Here is a 19,648-nt window from a genome sequence, read left to right on the forward strand (position 1 = left end):
CAAAAACAGTTTTTCACATCAGTGAAGAATTTCTTCTTTTGCTGATGTGTCAACCCTTTTGGTATAATGTTAGCGACTAAATAATTCGCGATGTTTGCAAACCAAGGTTCCTCAAAGTCAAAGACACCAAAAAGTTGTTCCTTAGGGAATGAGTCATTTATCTCCTGTTCGTTTATTTCATTGAGATGTGGGTTTTCTAATCTGGATAGATGATCTGCTGCAAGATTTTTTGCTCCTTTCTTATCTTGAATTTCTAAATCAAATTCTTGCAACAATAAAATCCATCTTATTAGTCGAGGTTTTGCATCTATTTTAGTAGAGCTGAATGGTCAGTGTAAACAAAAACTTTAGATAATATTAAATATGGTCTAAATTTATCGAATGCAAAAACCACATCCAACAATTCTTTCTCAGTCGTCGTATAGTTTTCTTGTGCAGCTGTCAATGTTTTGCTAGCATAATAAATCAGTTGAAAGTGCTTGTCTTTTTGCTGTCCAAGAACCTCTCTTACTGCAAAATCACTCACATCACACATTAGTTCAAAAGATAAATTCCAATTAGGTGCAACTATGATCGGAGCATTGATTAATTTATCCTTAAGAGTATTGAACGCTTCTAAACAATCCTGACTGAAATTGAAAGGTACGTCTTTTTCTAGAAAATTCGTTAAAGGTTTAGCTATTTTAGAAAAGTCTTTAATAAATCTTCTATAAAATCCAGCATGTCCTAAAAAACTACGAATAGCCTTAACTGAATTAGGGGGAGGTAGTTTCTCAATAGTTTCAACTTTTGCTTTATCAACCTCAATTCCCTTACTAGAAATTTTATAGCCTAACACAATTCCTTCACGAACCATGAAGTGACATTTTCCCTAATTCAGTACAAGATTTGTTTCCTCACATCTAACTGAAACTCATTTTAAATTTTTAAGGCAAAGATGGAAAGAGTTTCCAAATGCCGAGAAGTCATCCATAAATACCTCCATAATGTCTTCCACGAGTTCATCAAAAATGGCTAACATGCATCGCTGAAAAGTAGCAGGAGCATTACATAATCCAAAAGGCATTTTTTGATAAGCAAACGTACTGTATGGACATGTAAATTTTGTTTTCTCTTGGTCCTCAAGAGCTATTAGGATTTGAAAATAACCGGAGAGTCTATCTAGGAAGCAATAATACATATGTCTAGATAATCTTTTCGACATCTGATCAATGAATGGTAGGGGAAAATAATCTTTTCTTGTGGCATCATTCAATTTCCTATAGTCAATGCAGAATCTCCATCCCGTGACTGTTCGTGTTGGAATTAATTCGTTCTTCTCATTGGCCACGACAGTCATGCCTCCTTTCTTAGGAACAACCTGCACAAGACTCACCTAGGAACTATCAGAAATAGGATAAATAATTTCAGAATCTAGAAGTTTAATTACCTCAGCTTTTATGACTTCTTTCATGTTAGGATTCAACCGTCTTTGAGCTTGCACACAGGGTTTGAATTTATCTTCCATTAAAATTTTATGTGTGCAAAAAGAAGGGTTAATCCCTCTTATGTCAGAAATCTTCCAAGCTATGGCTCTTTTATGCTCCTTTAATACTTTGAGTAACTTGTCTTTTTTGGTTGGCTGTAAATTTGAAGCAATAATTACTGGTAATGTGGAATTATCTCCAAGAAACGCGTATTCTAAGTGACCTGGTAATTGCTTTAACTCCAATTTAGGCGGTTCTTCAACAGAGGGTTTTAATTTTATTCATTATTTACCTCAATACCCTCGTAGCACTTCTGTCTCAGTGAAGGCTCATTGGAATTTAGTTCAGCTTTTATCTTACCTATCTCAGAGTCATCATCATTTACCTCTTCTCCTTGGGTAAGACACAATTCCAACGTATCCTTATGTACGATTTACTGTAAAGAGTCTTAAGTAGCATGATCAATAGAGTCAATAAAATAACATGAGCCATCTTGTTCCCTAGAAAATCTCATGGCATCATAAATTTTAAAAATAATCTATTCATCACCTACTCTAAGCACAAGTTTACCATCACCCACATCAATAACAGCCTTAGCAGTGGCTAAAAATGGACGACCTAAAATTAAAGGCACTTCAACATCCTTATCCATGTCAAGCACAACAAAATCAACAGGGAATATAAATTTATCTACTTTTACAAGAACATCCTCTATAATACCCCTAGGATATTTAACAGATCTATCAACTAGTTGAATGCTCATCCTAGTGCGTTTTGGTTCCCCAAGACCAAGTTGCTTGAACATTTTAATGGCATCAAATTAATGCTAGCGCCTAAATCAGATTGCGCATTCTCAACATTCAAACTACCAATAAAGTAGGGAATAGTAAAACTTCCTGGATCTTTCAGGTTGGTTGGCAGATTATTTTGGAGTATGGCTAAGCATTCCTCGTTGAGTTCCACTGTAGACAAGTCTTCAAACTTCCTTTTATTTCTTAGAAGCTCCTTTAAAAAATTTGCATATGCACGCATTTACGAGATAACTTCAACAAAAGGTAAGTTAATATGTAATTGTTTAAAAAGTTTGAGAAATTTACCGAATTGTGCATCTATGTGGTCTTTCTTCAACTTTGCTGGGTAAGGGATTGGTAGTTTATATTCCCTCAACACCGGTTTTTCATTGTTTTCGGGTTCTTCCTCCTCACCTTCCTTTCTATCAGGTTTTGGTTGTAGCTTCTTTTCAGATTCAGCTAACACCTTCCCACTCCTTAATGTAACTGCTTTCACATGCTCTTTTGGATTGGGTTCGGTATTGCTAGGTAGGCTCCTTGGTGGTCTCTCTGAAATCATCTTAGCCAGCTGTCCTATTTGATTCTCGAGCCCTTGAATTGATGCTTGCTAATTTTTAAGTACAGTTTCAGTATCCTGAAAATGAGTCTCTGCTACTAAGATAAATTTTGTCATCATCTTCTCAAGGTTCGGCTTTTTCTTTGGCTAGTAAGGTTGTTGTTGGAAGCCTAGAGAGGGTGGTGGTCTTTGATTTCCTTGGTCTCCCCATGAGAAATTTGGGTGGTTCCTCCAACCTGCATTGTAAGTGTTACTATAAGGATTATTTTAAAGTTGAGGATTATTACCGATATAGTTCAATTGCTCGCTCTCCATGTTAGGGCCATAGCGTGGATATTCTGAATTGTTTAATCCACCTCCACTTGTATCGCACTGCATTACTAGATGTACCTGTGTAAAACCAAGTAAACCATTAATTTTTGTATTCAAAAGTTCTACCTGATTGGAAAGCATAGTAACCGAATCGACGTTAAAAATGTCAGCTTCTTTTGTCGGCTTTATACTCATGACTTGCCACTGATAATTATTCAATGACATCTCTTTTATGAACTCATAAACCTCTTTAGATGTCATATTATTAGCAGTCCCATGAGCAGCTGCGTCAATCATCTGTCTAGTCGAGGGATTTAAACCATTGTGGAAAGTTTGAACTTGTAGCCAAAGAGGCAGCCCATGGTGAGGGCACCTTCTCAATAGATATTTGTATCTCTCCCATGCATCATAAAGTGTTTCTAAATCCATCTGCAGAAAAGAAGAGATATCATTCCATAATTTAGCCGTTTTAGCCCGCGAAAAATATTTAAGCAAAACTTTTTCGGTCATTTGTTCCCAAGTGGTGATTGACCCTCGAGGTAACGAGTTCAACTATTGTTTAGCTTTATTCCATAATGAAAAGGGAAACAACCGAAGGTGAATGGCATTATCAGAAATTCCATTGATCTTAAAGGTGTCGTAGAATTCCAGAAAATTTGCTAAATGAGTGTTTGGATCCTCGTCCTGCAAACCGTCAAACTGAACAAACTGTTGTATCATTTGGATCGTGTTAGGTTTCAGTTCAAAATTATTTGTAGCAATGGCAGGCCTAGCTATACTTGATTCAGTTCCTATTAAAGTAGGTTTAGCATAATCGTACATAGTACGAGGAGCAGGATTCTGATTTACTGGATTTGCAGCAACCACAGGAGGTAGCGGATTATTCTGATTTTCAGCCATCTCCTCGGTTGTGGTGTGAATTTCATCCTCTTGCCCTTCCTCTATTTATTGTAGGCTTCGCCTTATTTCTCTTCGATTTCTGCAAGTTGTGCTCTCGATCTCACTATCAAAAAGTAGAGGTCCTGACGGGTTTCTTCTAGTCATAAACTATAAAAACATGCAAGTAAAGAAAAGAAAATTTAGTAAATAAAAGCAAAATTAAATTGAAATAAAAATAGAAATGGCTAAAGTAATAAAAATTAAGTGTTCCTAATATCTTAGTCCCCAAAAACGGCGCCGAAGACTTGATGGTCGTAAAACTAACTAAAAATTAGACTTAAGGTCACCTATCGAACAGTAGTATAGTTATGGTAAGACCAGAAATATCGTATCCATGAGGACTAAAAGTACTAGTAATTACTATTTTTTTATTATCTAGCCTAAAAAATTATGATAATGTTTTAACTAAAACTAATTATCTAATTAACTAAGATTGTGACAAAGATTAAAATTGGAAAATACTTTTTGGAAAACCGATGGAGAAGATAATACCCAAGGAAGAATCCACCTGACTTCACTTATTACCTTTGAGTTAGATGATTTATTCACTTGACTTAATCCATAGAAATACCTGATTTATGTTAATATCTCTCTCGAGACTAAAAACAATTGACTCTAGGTTGATTAATTGAAATCTCTTTCTAGTTAAAACCCCTATTATTGCATTAACTCGATCTATGGATTTCATTATTAGATTTGACTCTAATCTGACAGATTTATGTCGTCCTATCTCTAGGATTGCATGCAACTCCGCTTAATTATGAATGATCTACTCTTAAACAGGGACTTTTGCTCCACTGAATAAGCTCATCAAAACCCTGAATTAATATTCTGAAACATTAAAACAAGGGTTAGAACTCATAATTAAGAATAATAACAAGTATTTATCATATAATTCAAATAGTAATAAGATCCGTCTTAGGTTTTATCTCCCTTAGGTATTTAGGGGGTTTAGTTCATAATAATAATGGAAACATCTCAAAATTTGGAAAATAACAAAACATAAAGAAACCCAAAGAACTTGTAGGAAATTGGATGGAAATCTTCAGTCTTGATGTAGATCCTCCTCCCAAACTGATTCTGATGTCTGTCCTTAAGTATTTTTTTCCTTCTACTCTACGCGTCTCCTCTAATCCTCTTCTAGGGTGTTTATATAGACTTTCGAATGCCCAAAATTATCCTTTTCTGAGTAGAACTAGATTTGGGCTCGACAGGGACACGGCCGTGTGCCATGCCCGTGTGAAGGTGCTCAGGCCGTGTGCAATTCTCACTTGGATTAATGTCGACACGGCCATGACACACGGGCGTCTGGATCATCCGTGTGGAAGTGCCTAGGCCGTGTGCAACACTGATTGAGGCCCAATTTGTCCATTTTTTGGCCCGTTTCTCACTGTTTTGCTATCCTAGGCTTTCCTGAGTATAAAACATGAAATCAAAGGGTTAGGAGCATCAAATTCACTAAATCTTATAATAAATCATCCATAATTATGCCAAGCATTGGGGTAAAAATATGTATAAATTATGGTTTATCATATGATTTCAGTAATATCAGCACAGAAATATGTCAGAAAAGGTTATGATGCTTATCTCACATATGTGTTGGATACTAAAGGATCTTAGTCAAAGATTCAGTCAGTGCCGGTTGTATGTGAATTTCCTGATGTATTCCCAGAAGAATTACCTAGTTTACCACCGGATAGAGAAGTGGAATTCTCTATAGATCTTGTTCCAGAAACAACACTTATATCCATAGCACCTTACAGAATGGCTCCTACTGAATTGAAAGAGCTGAAAGTACAGTTGTAAGAATTGATTGAAAGAGGTTTTGCTTGACCTAGTTTCTCATCTTGGGGTGCATTGGTTCTGTTTGTAAAGAAGAAAGATGGATCGTTGAGGCTGTGCATTGATTACAAACAGCTCAACAAAGTTACAATAAAGATCAACTATCCATTACCTCATATTGATGACTTGTTTGACCAGTTAAAATGTACCACTATATTTTCCAAGATTGATCTCCGTTCTGGTTATTATCAATTACGGATAAAAGATTAAGATGTGCCAAAGCCAGCTTTTAGAACCAGGTATGGACTAGCTTTTAGAACCAGGTATGGACACTATGAGTTTCTTGTGATGCCATTCGGTTTGACAAATGCACCTACAGTTATGGATCTGATGAACAGAATTTTTAGCCCATATTTGGATAAGTTTGTGGTAGTATTTATAGATGATATTTTGGTTTACTCTCGAGATGAAAATGAACATGCTAAGCATTTGAGAATAGTGTTGCAAACTTTGCGAGAGAAATAATTGTATGCCAAATTTAGTAAATGTGAATTTTGGCTACGAGAAGTTAGTTTTCTCGGGCATATAGTATCTGCTAAAGGTGTTAGAGTAGTCCCAAATAAAATTTTAGCCATTGTTAACTGGAAGCCACCGAAGAATGTATTTGAAGTCCGAAGCTTTCTGGGACTAGCTGGTTATTATCGGAGATTTGTAAAAAGTTTTTCAATGATAGCTTCTCCGATGACTCGTTTGCTACAGAAATATGTAAAGTTTGAGTGGTCTGATAAATGCTAGCAGAGTCTTGACAGATTAAAAGCTTTATTAACAGAAGCACTTGTGTTAGTTTAGCCAAATTCGGGTAAGGAATTTATAGTCTATAGTGATGCGTAATTAAATGGTTTAGGCTGTGTTTTGATGCAAGAATGTAAAGTGGTAGCCTATGCTTCATTATAGCTAAAGCCATATGAAAAGAATTACCCGACACATGATCTTGAATTGACAGCCATAGTTTTTGCATTGAAATCTAGCGGCATTACTTATTTGGTGCAAAATGTCACATATTCACTGATCATGAAAGTCTAAAATATTTGATGTCACAGAAAGATTTGAATTTGAGATAGCACAGATGGCTTGAGTTATTGAAAGATTATAATCTTGTTATTGACTACCATCTAGGAAAAGCCAACGTAGTGGCAGATGCTTTGAGTAAGAAATCCCTGTATACTTTGCGAGCAATGAACACCCGATTTTCATTTTCTGATGATGGTTCAATCATAGTTGAGTTAAAAGCTAGACCAATGTTTTTGCAACAGATCTCTGAAGCTAAAAAAAATGATAGTATGTTGCAAGCAAAATGAATACAAAGTGAATTGACTCCTGATTTAGAATTTTAGATCGGGACTGATGGTTGTTTGTTATTCAGAGGCAGAGTATGTGTACCGAGAGGTTCAGAACTAGTAAAGAAGATCCTGAATGAAGCTCATAATGGTAACATGTCTATACATCTTGGTAGTAATAAAATGTATAATGATCTGAAAAAGATGTATTGGTGGCTAATACTGAAACGGGATATTTCTGAGTTTGTATCTAAATGTTTGATATGTCAACAAGTGAAAGCTAAACATCAATTGCCTTCTGGGCTATTACAGTCGATTACAATACCAGAATGGATATGGGAAAGAATTACTATAGACTTTGTATCGAGATTACCCCTATCTCCAAGAAAGAAACATGCCATTTAGGTAATTGTTGATCGGTTGACAAAGTCTGCACACTTTATTCTGGTACGCATGGATTATTCTTTGGACAGATTGGCTGAATTATATGTCTCTGAGATTGTCAGATTGCGTGGAGTGCCTATCTCTATTATTTCAGATAGAGACCCTCGGTTTACATCTCGATTCTGGAGCAAATTGCAAGAAACTTTGGGTACTCAGTTGCACTTTAGCACTCCATTTCATCCACAGATAGATGGTCAATCTGAACGTGTTATACAGATTTTGGAAGATATGCTTCGGTGTTGAATACTTGAGTGTGAAGGTAACTGGGAAAAGTATTTTCCTTTGGTTGAATTTGCTTACAATAACAGTTACTAGTCTAGCATCAAAATGGCACTGTATGAAGCATTATATGGTCGCAAATGTAGAACTCCATTGTATTAGATAGAACTCAGTGAGAAAAAGTTACATGGAATTGACTTAGTCCTTGAAATTGAGGAAAAAGTGAAAGTAATTTGGGACAGTTTGAAAGCAGCCTCTGATCGTCAAAAGTCTTATGCTGATGTGAAACAAAAAGAAATAGAATTTCAAGTTGGAGACAAAGTGTTCTTGAAAGTATCGCCTTGGAAAAAAGTCCCCCGGATTGGTCGTAAAGGAAAACTTAGTCCACGGTTCATTGGACCATATGAGATTACAGAAAGAATCGGACCGATTGCATATCGGTTAGCTTTACCACTAGAACTTGATCGGATTCATAATGTTTTTTATGTGTATATGCTACGATGGTGTCGGTCCGATCCTTCACATGTTATTTCTCCTATAGAGGTAGAGATTCAACGTGATATGACATATAGTGAAGAACCAATCAAAATCTTAGCTTAGGAAACAAAAGAGTTAAGAAATAAAAATGTAGCTTTAGTAATGGCAATGACACGGTATTGAAGAGACTACCTGGGAATCGGAGGATACTATGAGGAAGCAATACCTGGATCTTTTTACTGGTAAGATTTTTGAGGACTAAAATCCTTAAGGGGGAAAGTTGTAACAACTTTTTCAGTGAAATTGGAACAGTGGTTTCGGGACCACAAATTCGACCTGAAAGTAAAGCTTATTTTTATTTTATTATATGGTCCATATTATGATAGACATGTCATGTGAAAATTTTGATACGAAAATTTTATCGATTAAGTGTTTAATTACGAAAAGGACTAAATTGCATAAAATGTGAAAGTTGGATTCTAGTAACTATAAGGATTAAATAGCTATGGAATTCAAAACTAGAGGTCTTTATATGGTAATTAGACCATTAAAGAAAAGCATGTAGATTTTTGGTGACTCATTCATGGAAATTTAGAAAAAGGGCAAGGACTAAATTGAAATTTGAAAAATAAGTAATTAATTAAAAGATGAAAAGAAAATATCATCTTATTTTCTCATCTTCTTTAACCTAAAATACATGGAAACCCTAGGAGAGAGAGAATAAACTTTCATGGCCTAATTGGGTAAGTTTCCTTGTCCTGTTTTTAGTAATTTTGATATTTTTAAAATTGGGATAGCTTAATCTATCTATTTGGGGATTAATTTGAAAAGTTATCAAGGTATGAAATTTGGGTCACGGATGAATATGCTGAAAATTAGGAATTTATGGTAGAAAACGAAAGGTTGTTGATAGATAAACAACTTTTACAAAGTGATTTTTGATGAAAACATGATTTAGGGACAAAAATGTAAAGTTATGAAATTTGATAGAAAATTCTTAATTTTTTTATGAATACATGTGCTGTAAATTTTGTAATGGGGTTTTGGTTAGGCTTGGAATAGGGAGTAAATTGCACAAATTTCATTTTCCGAGCTTAAGGACGAAATAAGAATTTATGGAAAAGTTAAGGGCAAAATGGTAATTTTTTCTAGGATGTAAATTGAGTCCAAATGAGTATGAAATATGAGAAATTGATGATTAAAGTTATTTCTATTGATCAGAACAACTCAGATTAAAGGTTAGATTGAGGAAAAGAAAAAGGTTTCAGATTAGTAGATTTAATACGTGAACAAGTGTCGAGGTAAGTTCGTGTAACTTAATCGGGCATGTAAATATGTTTAATTGAATATTGTGTTGTATGGAATGTGACTTATATTGATGTACATTACTTGAATGCTACAATGAGAAATTTAATACATGCTTGATATGGTGAAAAAGGGTTAAGTTTCGATTGAATATTGAATTTCGATGAATAAATGCACTTTCCCAAAGTGAATAAGGTCCTGCATTTGTTGTGGAATGGATTTAGCTCAAATGAGTAATCCTATTGACCTTGTTATAAAATGGATTTAGCCCGGATGGGAAATCCTGATATAATACCTCTTGAGTATACGTTACGATTAGGGTTTAGCCTGGATTGTTAATCCTAATTGAGCTCTTTGAGCTTACGTTATATAAAGGATTTAGCTTGGACTGGTAATCTTGTTATATGATATGTGGCTCGAGAGTATGTTCCTTGGTTAAGTACCCTAATGGTACCCTTGAATAAGAATTGACGGATTATTGAATTGTACACCTCGAGTGTACTACTTGTGCATCCATTGGAATTTCAATGATTCAACGGACACAACTCTTGACATGATATGAGTATTTTGAGATGGAATGATAATGACTTGAAAGAATATTACATGATGAGCTCATCTATGTTTACTTGATTAATAAGAAGATTTTGGTGACTAACATGTTTGATTGAATGTATGTGTTTAGGCAATTTAGCCAAATGGATGGAGAACATGACATTGCATGCTTAGATTTAATAAACGGGATTGGTAAGTTTTGTTTCTGTTATACGAACTTACTAAGCATGTAATGGTTTAGTTTCTATTATACGAACTTACTGAGCATGTAATGCTTACTCCGTTTTATTTTTCCCCTATTTTATAGTGCTCGAAAGCTCACAAAGGTTGGAGATCATCTGAGCATCGTCACACTATCAACTAGCTTATTTTGGGTATACCTAGTAAAATCATTTTGTTATAATGGCATGTATAGGACAACCTGGCCAATAGTAGCTTGAAAATGATGTTTTGTAACCTAGCCATTGGAATGGCTAGTAATGGCTTATTTTGGTATGATTAAGTTGGTTATTATGATATATTCATATGTGATATGTTAAGTATATGTGATCAAATGATGTTAATGCCTAAGTTAATCCAAGGTAAGTTTATAAACACATATGCATGAAATGGTATGCCATGATGAATGATAGAATTGTTTAATTTGAATGCTTAGAATGGTTGGTATTGGATGTGTGTTTCAAGTGCAGGTCTTGGGTGAAATTTTGAATGAGAAATGAAGCTAGAAATGGCTTTGTTTTGTCCATGCGGGTCCTGTGACTAGACCGTGTGTGACACACGGCTTGGTAACATGGGCATATGGTTAGGCCGTGTGCCCCCTGCACCTTATTTTTGAGAAACAGGATGCTCAGAATTGAGCACACGGGCAGAGACAAGGGCATGTGTCTCAGCCGTGTGTGCTACATGGCCTAGAACATGAGCATGTGTTTTGGCCTTGTAAAACCTGTACCTAATTTCGAATTGAATTAATTAACCACACGGTCTAGCACAAGGGCGTGTGGCATGGCTATGTGCACAAATCAGAGAGTTACACGAGGTCGAATATGGCCTCTGATCCGGGCGTGTCCCAGGGTCATACGGGCGTGCCCCTTGGACCACATGGGCGTGTGAGCCTTGCACCATGGAAAGCTTTTGTAATTTTACAAAAAGTTCTTAGAACTCCCGATTAAGTCCCGACTAGATTCTATTGCTCGTATTAGGCCTCGAGAGTCCAATTAAGGGAAATTTTGAATGATCTCGGTTAATGAATAGTAATTTACATAAATTATTTGTAAAATGTTCTGAAAGTTTTAGTAATGCTCAAAACCCTATTCCAACGATGGATACGGGTTAGGGGTGTTACATCGTGTGGAGCTAGATTCACATGATCGTGTAATTCACTAATGTTGTATGGGTCAAAAGTGTAATTATTCAAAAGATGTCACACGGCCGTACCGTCAAGCTATGTAACAAACTATGGTCGTGTGCACTAATTATCATCCAAAACGTATAGACCACACAGTTGTGCCATATGCCTGTGTATGGCACATGGCCATGTGTTAGACTGTGTATATCTAAAGAAACCTTTCAAAACAACTTTTATAGTCCCAAGTTCACTTAAGCCATAAGCAAGCATTATATCATCTTTTAACCTATTTCAAAGCATCAAAAACATTCCACAAGGATCTCTTATAACAACCATCCTAAGTGCCTAACCAATATGCCATAATTGGAACCTCAATTCAACAATTCAAAATCAACCAAAATACTACATTGAAACCATTCGAATATGCCTTCAATGGCACCTCAACACAACCAAAAAATTTGCATCAATTTAGCTATTCAAGCAACTTTAATCTTAACCTTATAAACATGCACTAATATTAAATTACTTCAACTCAACAAAGGCATACCATTCACCTTTCCATACCTATTTCATGGAACATCACATAATCACCATTTAAGCAAATAGACATACATGTCTAGACTACTCATCAAGATCACCACCAAATGAGAGCTTTGCCAACACTTACACACACACACAAACATATATATATACATGATTCTCAAAAAGCCAACAAAATCCAAAAATATAACATTGTATAACCAAATGACACCTTAGGGACATGCTATGACCAAAATAAAAACATCACCAACACTTGAGTATGAGATTACCACTAAATGTTGAAGTTGATGATCGAAAAAAAGAGAACATAACATGCACAAAGAAAACAAAGCCATATGATGAGTATAACAGTGGTATTTCTATAATCTGAACATTAAAATATAACACAAGTCATTTAACTTGCATAAGTTATGAATAATGGATGGTATACAATTAACATATCAATTATACCAATTCACATATTCTTTATTCAAATATAACATAATTTACTAATATAAAGACATAGAAAATTCACTTCACATATCCTTTGATATCTTAAGTCATAAGGTAGCACTTTCCATTTCATATTCCAATTTCATGTATTCAATGAACAACACTATTGATGTTTCAACTCATTTAACAAATGAATATTCTATTTCACATTTCACTTCCATGTCTTATCTATTTTCCATTTCAATATCAAATATCACATCTCATATAGATTTTTCAATCTCATGGATTGAAAGAATTTTCATCAACATCAATTCAATTATCAATATATTGTGTAGCAGCTCGATTTTGGGTCCAGTCGGAACAGTGGTTTTGGGACCACTAAACCGAGGATGGAGAAATTATTTTTAATATTATTTTATGTGTTGTTGCATGATTATATGAGAGTATGAAAATTTTGGTGAATTAATTTTAGCAATTTCATGCTTAATTATGGAAAAAGACTAAATCGCATAAAGTGCAAAAGTCCTATTTTGATAGATAAGGATGTCAAATAGCTAGAGAACCTAAATTGGGGGTCTTTAAAGGGAAATTAGACCATTAAAAGACAAACAAGCCAGCCATAGAGACATGAGGAGTCAAAAAGTCAAAAGATGACTAGGGTTGGTAATTGATGACATTAGCAAATTGAATATCAAAATAAAATAAAAGGGGTCATCTTTCTTCTCCATTTTTCCACCAAAAATAGCAGCCATTAGAGGGGTTTTTGAAGCTTGAAATTTCATCCACTTAGTCTCTCTACAAGTAAGTGATCTTGATGGTTTTTCTTGATGATTTTTGTACTTTTAGAACCCTTGTAGCATGAGCTTTCAAATAAGGGGACTATTCTGCAAAATGGTTGAAAGTCTAAGGTTTTACCATGAGAGTGTTCATGTTGTTTTTTGAAATTTTATGGAAGAAAAGAATCATGGTTGTGAAATAAATAACTTTTGTAAAGTAGTTTTCATGAAAACCCTAACTAAGAACCATTTTGCATAAGTTGTAAAATAGGTGATAAATGTGTGAAATAATGAGAATAGTGGGCTGCTTCTAGTATAAAAAGTATTTTGGCTAGGCTTGGTTAGTGATAAAATGTGATAAAAATTGATTTTCGGACCTTGGGGTAAAATTGTCATTTTGTGAAATTCTAGGGGCAAAATGGTCAATTTGCCCAATTATGAATTTTCGAGTGTCTAGATTAATATGCTGATGAAATGAATGAATTTCTATCATTTTAGATCAAGAATTACAAAATCTGACCGGGGAAAAGCAAAACAAGTGGACTAAGCCGAACTAGTCGCCAAATTTTGAGTACCGAGGTAAGTTGTATGTAAATAATACAACTACATTGTTATTTATATGTGTTTGAATTGAAATAGCATAAATTTATTATTTTTGGAAATGATTATGTGTGATGAATATTGAGATGGTAGAAATCCCGTTTGAACCTTTGGAAATAAATCAGATATTCATGCCTTGACATTTGGGTTATTTATGTACCAGTGTAAGACATGTCTGGGACATGTATCGAACACATTATGAGAGCCAATGTAAGACATGTTTGGGACATGCATCGACTACGAGATGTGCCAGTGTAAGACCATGTTTGGGACATGGCATCAGCATGGATATGTGAGAGCTAGTGTAAGACCATGTCTGGAACATGGCATCGGCCTCGATTTCGATAGTTAATGTAAGACCATGTCTGGGACATGGCATCGACTTGATGGATGAGCTAATGTAAGACCATGTCTGGGACATGGCATCAGCATTATACCCTATGTTTGAGGCTTAGTGAAAATCTGATAGCATTCTAAACGGTTTAACGGTGAGAGATACAGTTGAAGTTAGACGAGAAAAGTATAACCATGTTGTGAGTGGTACAGATACCTAATTGAAATGTATGAGATGTGAGCTCAATATATGCTATGTGAATTGAATTGGATAGTGATGAGTAAGTTGTGCTTATGCCTACTTTTTATTATGAGCATGATGATGAATGGTAAAGTTGTTATATCTATTTGCGTGCGACTTACTAAGCTTTATGCTTACCCTATTCCCTTTCCAGTTTCTTATAGTGTCACCAAAGTAGCTTGAGGATCATTGCCTACATCAGAGAAGTCAGTCACAGTATCATCTGAAGGACATGGTATAGTTAGATCTTTTATTTTGATTATGGCATGTATAGGACCCTGACTTTTGAGTTTTGTGTCATTGTTAATTAGCCAAATGTGTTGGCTTACTTTAGCATTTGATTCATTTTGTATAAGGCCATGGAAATGGCTAATATTGAAAACTTATATATATGAATGCAAGATAGCCATTCATGAATGTGAAATTGTTGGCATGGTTGAATGTACGAAATATATGTAGGCCTTAGCTATGGTTGTTTAGTTGAGAAATCTTATTAAGTTAGACTTTCATATGTTGGTTGATGTTAGATTGTGTTTGAGAGTGGCAAAGGCTTGGTAGATAGCCTTATATTGTCCATACAGGTAGACCTACGGGCATGTGTCTAGGCCGTGTGTGACACACAGTCAGCCCTATGAGCGTGTTGTTCAGCCGTGTGTCCCCTGCACGTAAAATTTTGCAAGTTAGTATGCATGGTAATAAAAACACGGACAGAGACATGGCTGTGTGTCTCAGCCATGTGGAGGGCACGGCCTCTGGCCATGGGCGTGTGCCTTGGCCGTGTGCCCTAAATTGGATGCTGATGTTAGAAACAGAATGCAAGGTTTTTTAGACACGGGCTAGGACATGGGCGTGTCATGGCCGTGTGAGGGACAGGGCTATATACACAGGCGTGTGCCAGGCTGTGTGAAAACCCCTGAGGTTCGAATTTATAATTTAATTCACAGGAGCAAGGGACACGGGCGTGTCCTAGATGCTTAGGCCGTGTGTGTGTCATAGGGGCCATCAGCACGACCGTGTTATAATGACCACGCGGGCGTGTTGCCCTTTCATACGGGCGTGTGCCCTATTTCAAGAGTTATTTTTCTAAAGTTAGTTAAAAGACCCGGGTTGGTCCTGAATGGTTTCCAATGGATGTTTGGGGCCTCGTAAGCCCATATTAAGGAGTTTAAACAAATTTTGAAAAAGTTTTATATTTGATCGAGTCTTAATGACATCGATATGATTGTATGCATGTGATTTAGTGTGGTAACGCCTCGTATCTAGTCTTGGCAAAGGGCTCTGGTGTGGGTTGTTACATTTAGTGGTATCAGAGCTATGGTTTAGTCGGTTCTAGGACTAACCTAGCATGAGTACGAGTTAGCTATACATGCCATAATTGTATATTGATAGTGTGACAATCTTGACGAGAAAAATTGTGTTTTTATATATAGTAAATGGATCCTGACGTAGCTACGACGGATGACGTGGAAAGTAATGTGCTGGCTCCCACTAAAGGAACCACGCTAGTAGATAGTGGGCCCGTGACAATGAGTCAGTGCGGAGGAGCTAGAGACGCTTACCTCCACATGATGGACATGTGATATTCAGAGTTCATTCGTGGGAATTTGAATAATCCACATCCCCTACCTCCCCCAATTCCTCAACCCGTTCATATAGCTCCTCAAGGAGTAGAGATGGCTAGGAGAGAAAAACCACTATTGGACAGAATTCGTAAACAAGGGGCTGAGGAATTTCGGGCGAATATTGATGATGACCCGAAGAGAGTAGAGTTTTGGCTAGAAAATACATTAGGGTATTTGATGAGCTATCGTGTAGGCTTGAGGGTGTGTGAACTGTACAGTGTCACTCCTACGAGACTTGACCTAGCAATGGTGGAATACTTTCTTGTCCGTTGTACCAAAGCACTTGGTATAATTAGATCTTTTATTTTGATTATGGCATGTATAGGACCCTGACTTTTGAGTTTTGTGTCATTGTTAATCGGCCAAATGTGTTGGCTTACTTTAGCATTTGATTCATTTTGTATAAGGCCATGGAAAATGGCTAATATTGAAAGCTTATATATATGAATGCAAGATAATCTTTCATGAATGTGAAATTGTTGTTATGGTTGAATATAAGAAATGTATATAGGCCTTAGCTATAGTTGTTTGGTTGAGAAATCTTTTTAAGTTCGACTTTGATATGTTGGTTGATGTTAGATTGTGTTTGAGGGTGGCAAAGGCTTGGTAGATAGCCTTATATTTTCCACACGATTAGACACACAGGTGTGTATCTAGGCCGTGTGTGACACACGATCAGCCCCATGGGCGTGTTGTTCAGCAGTGTGTCCCCTGTACGTAAAAATTTGCAAGTCAGTATGCATAGTAGTAAAAACACGGGTAGAGACAAGGCCGTGTGTGTCAGTCGTGTGGAGGACACGGCCTCTGGCCACAGGCACGTACCCTGGCCGTGTGCCCTAAATTTGATGCTGACGTCAGAAACAAAATGTCAAGGTTTTTAGACAAAAGTGTGTCATGGCCGTGTGAGGGACATGGGCTATATACAGGGGCATGTGTCAGGCCATGTGAAAACCCCTGTAGGTTTGAATTTAGAATTTAATTCACACGGGCAAGAGACACGGGTGTGTCCCTTGATGCTTAAGCTGTGTGTGTGTCACACGGGCCATCAGCACGCCGTGTTATAATGACCACGCGGGCGTGTTGCCCTTTCACGCAAGCGTGTGCCCTATTTCAAGAGTTATTTTTCTAAAGTTAGTTAAAGAACTCGGATTGGTCCCGAATGGTTTCTAATGGATGTTTGGGGCCTCGTAAGCCCATATTAAGGAGTTTAAACAAAGTTTGAAAAAGTTTTATATTTGATCGAGTCTTAATGACATTGATATGATTGTATGCATGTGATTTAGTATGTTAACGCCTCATATCCCTTCCTGGAAAAGGGCTTGGGTGTGGGGTGTTAAATTTAGTGGTATAAGAGCTACGATTTAGTCGGTTCTAGGACTAACCTAGTATGAGTACGAGTCTAGCTATACATGCCATAATTGTATATTGATAGTGTGACGATCCTGACAAGAAAAATTGTGCTTTTATATATAGTAAATGGATCCTGACATAGCTACGGCGGATGACGTGGAAAGTAATGCGCCGGCTCCTGTTGAAGAGACCACGCCAGTAGATAGTGGGCCCGTGAGAATGAGTCAATACAGAGGAGCTAGAGATGTTTACCTCCACATGATGGACATGTGGTATTCAGAGTTCATTCGTACGAATTTCGAATACTCCACCTCCCCTACCTCTTCCAATTCCTCTACCTGTTCATATAGCTCCTCAAGGAGCAGAGATGGCTAGGAGAGAGAAACCTCTAGTGGACAGAATCCGTAAACAATGGGCCGAGGAATTTAGGGCAAATATTGATGATGACCCGAAGAGAGTAGAGTTTTGGCTAGAAAATACCATTAGGGTATTTGATGGGCTATCGTGCATGCTTGAGGGTGTGTGAACTGTACAGTGTCACTCCTACAAGACTAGGCCTACCAATGGTGGAATACTTTCTTGTCTGTTGCACCAAGAGAGAGGATAACTTGGGAATTCTTCCTGGAAGAGTTCTGAAAGAAGTATATTAGCCAAAGGTTTATAAACCAGATTAGGAAAGAATTTTTAGAGCTAAAGCAAGGTCGTAGGACTGTAACAGAGTACGAGCATGAGTTTGTGAGACTCAGTAAATGTGCACGTGAGTGCATATCTACAGAAGCTATCATGTGCAAGAGGTTTGAAGATGGTTTGAACGAAGATATCCGTCTATTACTTGGTATCTTAGAATTGAGGAAATTCGTTGTGCTCATGGAGAGAGCATGTAATGCCGAGGAATTGGCCAAAGAGAAGAGAAAAGTTGACATCAAGTCTTGAGAATCAAACAAAAGACAGATGGAGAAATCATAGCAAACCTCATCTAAGAGATCAAGAGAGTTTCCTACCCGATCAAACACGTCAGTAGGGTTCTCGACCAAGAGCAAGAACAAGCAGCACACGGCGTCTAAAGCTCAAACCACTTCTATCGCAAGTGTTGGTAGTGCTCAACCAAATAGGCCAGAGTGTTCACAATGTGGTAGGCGTCATTTCAGCGAGTGCCGAGGGAATGGAAGAGGTTGTTTCAAATGTGAATCACTAGACCACTTCATCCAGAACTGCCCAGAATTAGACGACAAAGAGAAAAAATAGGATGAGAGAGCGAGTAATGCTCCTTCGAGGGGTAGACCACAAAAGAACCTGGGCAATGGGGCTAGCAGCAGAGGTGCTCCTAGAGATACAGCTGTGAGGTCCGAGGGCTGAGCGTCTGCAAGGACTTATGCCTTTCGCACTTGCGAAGAGGCATCTTCACCAAATGTGATTACGGTTACTTTTTCTCTTCATGATATTTCTGTTGTTGCTTTAATTGATCCAGGGTCTACCCATTCTTATGTCTACTTGAAATTGGTACCCAGTATGGACATGTTAGTTGAACCTATTGAATTTGTAGTAAAAGTGTCTAACCCATTAGGCAAGCATGTGTTAGTTGACCAAGTATGTAGGAATTGTCCCTTGACAATTAATGGTCATAGTTTTTCGGCTAACCTCATGTTATTTACATTTGATGAATTCGATGTAATCCATGGAATGGATTGGTTAACTTTTCATAGTGTTGTTGTGGACTGTGGAAGGAAATCTATTGAGTTGAAATGTGAAGACGGGAACGTTCTTCGAGTTGAACCAGATGAATCAGATGACTCACTTATAGTAATATTGTCTATGACTGCGGAGAGATATTTGAGAAAAAGGTGTGAAACTTATCTCGTTTTTGTGCTGAATACTCAAATGTCTGAGTCAAAGATTGAATCGGTACCAGTGGTATGTGAGTTTATGGACGTGTTTCCAGAAGAATTACTCGAATTGCCTCCAGTTAGGGAAGTTGAGTTTGGAATAAAGTTAGTCCCCGGTACAGCACCCATCTCGATTACTCCGTATAGGATGGCTCCTACAGAGTTGAAGGAGTTGAAAGTTCAACTACAAGAGTTAACTAACAAGGGTTTTGCGCGACCGAGTTTTTCCCTATGGGGTGCTCTGGTACTTTTTGTGAAGAAGAAAGACGGGTCGATGAGGTTATGTACATATTACAGATAGCTCAACAAGGTGACTGTTGAGAACAAGTATCCCTTACCAAGAATC

The 19,648-nt window shown here is 37.0% G+C and overlaps 1 non-coding gene across 1 annotated transcript; it reads left to right on the forward strand.

The window, feature by feature from the left end:
* The first annotated feature begins 3,480 nt into the window (after nt 1-3,480).
* On the forward strand, nt 3,481-3,587 carry LOC121212783 (small nucleolar RNA R71). Its single transcript, XR_005908157.1, has one exon. It is a non-coding gene; the product is annotated as a small nucleolar RNA R71 (small nucleolar RNA).
* Nucleotides 3,588-19,648: the final 16,061 nt, after the last annotated feature.

Source organism: Gossypium hirsutum, chromosome A13 (genome assembly GCF_007990345.1).
Source record: "Gossypium hirsutum isolate 1008001.06 chromosome A13, Gossypium_hirsutum_v2.1, whole genome shotgun sequence".
NCBI classification, from domain to species: Eukaryota; Viridiplantae; Streptophyta; class Magnoliopsida; order Malvales; family Malvaceae; genus Gossypium; species Gossypium hirsutum.